Source organism: Monodon monoceros, unplaced genomic scaffold (assembly GCF_005190385.1).
Source record: "Monodon monoceros isolate NGI ecotype Baffin Bay Population unplaced genomic scaffold, NGI_Narwhal_1 Super_Scaffold_7, whole genome shotgun sequence".
Lineage (NCBI taxonomy): Eukaryota > Metazoa > Chordata > Mammalia > Artiodactyla > Monodontidae > Monodon > Monodon monoceros.
This window is the reverse complement of record NW_021703784.1, coordinates 79,089,395-79,096,354: the sequence shown is the minus strand read 5'-3', so window position 1 is coordinate 79,096,354 and position 6,960 is coordinate 79,089,395. Positions and strand designations below refer to the sequence as shown.

Sequence of the window (6,960 nt, the reverse complement as noted above, 5' to 3'; positions counted from 1 at the left end):
CATGGCTCACGGGCCCAGCCGCTCTGCGGCATGTGGGATCTTCCAGAATTGGGGCATGAACCCGTGTCCCCTGCATCAGCAGGCGGACTCTCAACCACTGCCCCACCAGGGAAGCCCAAAACTAGTTATTCTTGAGAAAAATTATATTGACTTATTACTTCACGCTATACACCAAAATTAATTAAGAGAGTTACAAGACTAGTGTATAGGTAGAAAAAATTTTCATGCTAAAGTTAACATTTCAAAATTATAGGGGAAGTAAGAAATAGTCAATAAATGGTGCTAGAAGAGCTATACACCATTAAACATGTAAATTTAGATCTCATATTTTATATCACACTAATTACTTAGATATGTGATCATTTTAATAACCAGGAAATATAAGAAAGTGAGTTTTGAAATTTGAGTACTGGGAAAACTTTTAAAGCATGATAGAAAATATAAAAAGATTAACTATATAAAAAGTTAAAACTACCTAATGGTAATGGAAGAAAAATAAACATAATTAATACATATGGCAAACTAGAAAGATACAATATTTGTAAAAGATAAAAAGATATATATGTGTGTGTGTATACATATGTATCTTAAAAGTCAGTAAAAGGGAAAAAAGATCAAAAATACAAATAGAGAAAGAATTTGAACAGGCAACTCAAAGAAGCAATATATAAGAATAGAGAACATGAAGATGTTATTTTTAAGGTCATTAACCTTCAAAGAAAATAAGAATTGGCTTTTGTTAATGTTGTTATTGTGTAGACTGACAAAATATGGGATATTAAAAGATTTTTTATGTAACATCTTTATTGGAGTATAATTGCTTTTCAATGTTGTGTTAGTTTCTGCTGTATAACAAAGTGAATAAGCTATACATATACATATATCTCCATATTCCCACCCTCTTGCACCTCCCTCCCACCCCTCTAAGTGGTCACAAAACACTGAGCTGATCTCCCTGTGCTATGCAGCTGCTTCCCACTAGCTATCTATTTTACACTTGGTAGTGTATATATATCAATGCTACTCTCTCACTTCATCCCAAGTTACCCCTCCCCATGTCCTCAAGTCCATTCTCTATGTCTACAGCTTTATTCCTGTCCTACCCACTAGGTTCATCAGAACCTTTTTTTTTTTTTTTAGATTTTATATACATGTGTTAGCATATGGTATTTTTTTTTCTCTTTCTGACTTACTTCACTCTGTACGACAGACTCTAGGTCCATCCACCTCACTACAAATAACTCAATTTCATTACTTTTTATGGCTGAGTAATATTCCATTGTATATATGTGCCACATCTTCTTTATCCATTCATCTCTTGATGGACACTTAGGTTGCTTCCATCTCCTGGCTATTGTAAATAATGCTGCAATGAATGTTGTGGTACATGTCTCTTTTTGAATTATGTTTTTTTCAGGGTATATGCCCAGTAGTGGGATTGCTGGATCATAAGATTGTTATTTAGTATTGGCACAAGTATGGAAAAATGAACGCTTTCTCACATGGTTTGTATTATTTAACTTTAATATTTATGTTTTTTCCTGAGGACAGTTTGAAGGCCTTAAATAGTTTAGAACTTTTGGCTAGGATTCTCCAGTTTTAGATTTTTGCTAAATAAATTGTACATATGAATAAAAAGGTTCCTTGTGGTAATGGCTAGAATACAGAAAAATTTTTTTAATTACATATCCTTCAGAAGCAGATATAACATGATATATCTATACACTAAAATACAATGATCTATTAAAAATCTTGGAAATTTAATCTATGATATATTCAATCAAAACTTTATTGTTACAAATCAACAATATATGTGATATTTGTTGATTTAGTATTTCATTATAAATTCTGTAAGTATAAGTAAATATTAATATCAATATCTTAATTTCATAGCGAGAGAAAATCAATTAAAATCTTTTCACTTGACAACAATTTGTTACCTGAGATTAGGGTTTCATTTTTCTTATGGGATTATTATGGGATTATGTGGTTTCTCATTATCCTTTCTTAGTCTTCTGTGTCTTCTAAAATTACCACAATGCATATGTTAAATTATTCCCTTTGGTAATTAGAAAATATAAATACCATTTATTAAAAAGTAAAGCCATTCCACATCTTACCTCTTATTTTCACTAAATGAGTAAGCAGTTTACCTTGGACTATGTGGCTTCAGCATTGGAAGCTTCTGTGAGCTTTCAGCTGTGTCTACATTTTCTATGATTATTGCCCAGAGCGCTAGCAACTGAAAGTAAGGATAAATAAATTGCTCACATTCCTTTAGCTAAGGCTTTCTCTAGATTTAGGAAATAAATTGAACAACGAATCTGGCTGTTTTGGTCCCTTTGAAGGTGGCTAAAGACCCTCACAGCCAAAATACTCACAGAATCCTCTGCTCTGATACATGTGGTCAGTGAAATGGTTGAAGCCACTTTCTGCTGTCTGTTCATTCCAAATGAAACAGAGCATATATTTTGAGACCTTTATGTTTAAAGGTTTTGTTTAACTGGAGCTTTTCAGAATAAGTATTGTGGTTCTTTTTAATGGGGAATCTGGAGGAAATAAAATGTAATCACCATTATGGCAAACTCTGTGCTAATTATTTTATGAAATTATAAAAAACAAACTTTGCTATAATCTTTTTAGAGGGGTACCATTTTCTTGATTGTATAAGTAGGAAAATGTAACCAGAGTTTATCTGAGTAATACAAGTATCCATCCAGGAAGTGACAAAAAGTAAAATTTACGACTAATTGTTTTTTAGTTTTTAAATTTAAACTTCCACAATCTTTTTACACTGGTTGAAGGACTAGGAAAGTGATTGACATGGTTATAATTGTCTCCTTATTTTTCCCCAAATGGGTGAAAAGTCTATCTTGTTGAGTGACAAAAGAAAATAGCCCTGCATTTCCTTTTTTTTTTTTTTTTTCCCCTCTGCATTGCATTTTCCATAAGGCAAGAAGACCAGTTTCTCTTGTAATTTATCTGGAACTACTGTTTTGTATAAACTCAGTTACCTAGGGCAGAAGAATTTAAAGGGGAACTCCTTTTCAGAACATAGAACAAAAGATCACCTTTATTTAAAAACTGGTTTCAGGGCTTCCCTGGTGGCGCAGTGTCTGAGAGTCCGCCTGCCAATGCAGGGGACACGGATTCGTGCCCCGGTCCGGGAAGATCCCACATGCTGCGGAGCGGCTAGGCCCGTGAGCCATGGCCGCTGAGCCTGCGCGTCCAGAGCCTGTGCTCCGCAGCGGGAGAGGCCACAACAGTGAGAGGCCCGCGTACCGCAAAAAAAAAAACACAAACTGGTTTCAGAAGATCCAGGAAATTGCTTAAATAAGATTCTTAATCTTTTATAGAAAATAAAGATAATAAGAAGCTTCCCTTAGAGGATAATAGTCAATTTTTTGTCTTTAGATTAACCAAAGGAATCACAGCATATGGGAAGAGTATATACATCAAAGTCAGAACTTGACTCAAGTTGAGAGTCCATTATTTACTGGTCATGCAATCTGTGTATTTTACAAAACTCTTAATCTTTAGTTCCAACATCTGTAAGATACAAATAATAATTTCTACTTAAAAGATCTATAACAAGATACATGCGAAGGCATCTTCCTGAAACGTTAGATGCTGGATAAATGTGCTGTCCCATGATAATCAGAAAACGATAAACCCTTCCCTCCTATGAAAATGATGGTTACAGAAAAGACTTTGTGTTAGAGACTAAATTAAGTTTTTTTTTTAACATCTTTATTGGAGTATAATTGCTTTACAATGGTATGTTACTTTCTGCTTTATAACAAAGTGAATCAGCTATACATATACATATATCCCTATTTAAGCTGCCAGAGAAGTGGTTTGTATCTCTAACAGCCAGAGGATTCATTTTATTTTGAATGGATAGGCTACATTATGTGATGGTAACGAACAACCCGCTTCCCCTCAAATTTCAGTGGCTTTTAACAACAGAGGTTTATGTATTGTACATGCTTTGTGTCTCTCATGACTCGACTAGAGCAAGTGTTGTAATCTCCTTGCAGGCTGTGGAAGCAGCCACCATTTTAAATGTTGCTCATGGCAGTGGTAATGGAAAAGAGACAGTACAGGAAACTGTCACTAGTTTTTAAAATATTCCAATTCTAATGGCACCTGTCTCTTTTGCTTACATTTCCTTGGCGAAAGCAAGTCTTGCTGCCACACTCACCCTTAATGGGGCATGGAAGTTCAAGTCTACATATAATGAATAGGTTTATTATTTTATTTTAAAAGGAATTTGTAAATTATATGTCAAAATCACAGCAGTTTTAATTCATAATAGTAAAATATCAATCAATATAATGCATTTTTTTTGAAAAAGCGCTTTGGGTGCTAAATGTAAAGGGTTTCTGAGACCTAAAAGTTTGAGGACAACAGGCTGAAGCTATTCGCTCTCACTGAAATGTCCTTTCTTCTTTCTCTTGTTGCTGCAATTCTGTATGTTCTTTCAGGATGAAATCAAATATTACTTCTATGAAAACTTTCTTAGATAACACTCCAACACCAGGAAAACTTGTTCCTACCATACCATCTATTGCCTTTATCGTTCATTTCTAGCATACAGGTGTAGTGATTTCAGAATTGTTAACCTATATCCCCAGGGGAAACAACTTTCTCGACTAAAGTGTGGAGTGTATGTACTGTTGCTTTGGCATTTAGAATTTCAGACTCCACTTATTTTCAGGGTTAGGTCAGCACCTTTTACATGCACTCCTGTCAGTGAGGTTGTTTCATACATTTGTAACCCAATTCGATTCTGCATTCTATTCTGGGATCCCTCAGCCTTCTAAATAATACTTTTTAAGTTGTATACATTAAAGTTCACTCTTTGTGCTGTAAAGTTTCATGGATTTTGACAAATGTGTAGCATGTACCCACTGTCACGGTATCATATGGAATAGTTTCACGACACTAAAAAATCTCTTGTGCCTCCACTCTGTAACACCTCTCTACCACACACACATACACACCCACCAAACACACACATACACGAACCTCAAACTCCTGGCAACTACTAATCTGTCTATTATCTTTGTATTTTTGCTTTTTCCAGAATGTCATATAAATGCATCAGTATATAGCCTTTTCAGGCTGGCTGACTCCCGTTAGCAATAGGCATTTATGATTCACCGATGTCTTACATGGCTTGATAGCTCATATCTTTTTATTGATGAATAATATTCCATTGGGTGACTGGGCTCCAGTTTGTTTATTCATTTACCTATTCAAGAAGATCCTGGGTGCCTCCATTTTTTGGCAATTATTAATAAAGCAGCTATAAATATTTCCATGCAGGCTTTCATGTAGACGCACATTTTAAAATTAGTTGGGTAGATATCAACAAGCACAATTACTGGAATGGTATGCTAAGGGTATGCTTAGTTTTGGTCATTTTCCTACATTGGGCTGGTAGGCTTCTGTTATCACACAGGTGACCTCCCTTCATCCCATATTTTTAATACTTTTATACCTGAAGATCTTCACCTTTCTCTAAGCTTTTCTACCTAGATTCTTAAGCCTGGACTTTTTCTACCATCTATCTAGCCCTTTGGTTTTCTCCCTCTCCTTCAATTCAACAACATGAGTGTGGACCCAGCTTGTCCCCAAAGCTTGCGTGGCCCCAAAGCATCCAATTACAGGGAATCTTCACCAGTGCCTGAGATTTATGGGCCTGAAGAAAATTATGTGTCCTTGCAAATGTCATCTGCTGAGACCCACAACATGGAGACTGGACAGTCCTGATTCTTCCACAAGCCCCAGAGTAAAACTACTGGCCACGGCTGCAGACAAGAGCAAGAGAAGAAGGAAGAGAAGGTCCTGGTCAAGAAACAGAAGACCAGAACCGTGTTCTCTCAGACCCAGCTGTGTGTACTCAATGATAGATTTCAGAGGCAGAAATACCTCAGCCTCCAGCAAATGTAGGAACTTTCCAACATCCTGAACCTTAGCTACAAACAGCTTAAGATCTGCTTCCAGAACCAGAGAATGAAACGTAAGAGGTGGCAGAAAAACAACTGGCCAAGGAATTAGCAACATTGTGTGACTGAGGGCCCAGCAACTACAGAATACCCAGGCTTCTATTCCTACCACCAAGGATGCCTGGTGAACTCTTGCAGAAACCTGCCCATGTCAGGTAACCAGACCTGGAATAACCCAACTTGGAGCAACCAGAGCTGGAACAGTCAATCCTGGAGCAATCACCCTTGGAATAGTCAGACCTGGTGCCCCCAAGCTTGAAATAACTAGACTTGGAACAGTCAATTCAACAACTATGTTGAGGAATTCCTGCAGCCCCAGATCCAGTTCCAGCAAAATTCTCCTGTCAGTGATTTGGAGGCCACCTTGGAAAATGATGGGGAAAGCTATAACACAATGCAGCAAACTGCTAAGTATTTCAATTCCCAACAGCAAAACATGGATTTATTCCCAAATTACTCTCTGAACATACAGCCTGAAGATTTGTAACGATGGCTGTATTATTGAATCTCAATTTGAGCCTTGACTGTATTACTTCCCTAGAATTTTTCTTTTACAATTACGTATCTCTCTGCCTTGAAAAGCTGCTTTTCATTGTGCCTTTTGTGTCAATTTGGGGGTGTATGATTGGTGACTAATCAAAGAGGCTTCAGAAGCATTGGCTTCTACAGACAACATGATAAAAGATGACTGGTGGCTATAGATAACTAGGTTGTAATACTATTTTTTGGATATCTTTAGGATCTAGAACCTAACCTCAAGAATAGGGAGCAAAAGTACAAAGATGTGTGATGAAGGATTATTCATATTTTCTGGGATGGGGAGGCTTTACTTGTTAAGAACCTCAGTTGTTAAGGTGAAGGGTTAAGCTACAATGTGCTTCACTGATTTCCTCTACTCATTTTTGCTATTTTACTACAACCCCTAATTTTTTCACCACTCTAGTAT

General features: G+C 36.5%; 1 pseudogene; it reads left to right on the top strand.

The window, feature by feature from the left end:
- The first annotated feature begins 5,616 nt into the window (after window positions 1-5,616).
- Window positions 5,617-6,501, top strand: LOC114887499 (annotated as a pseudogene).
- Window positions 6,502-6,960: the final 459 nt, after the last annotated feature.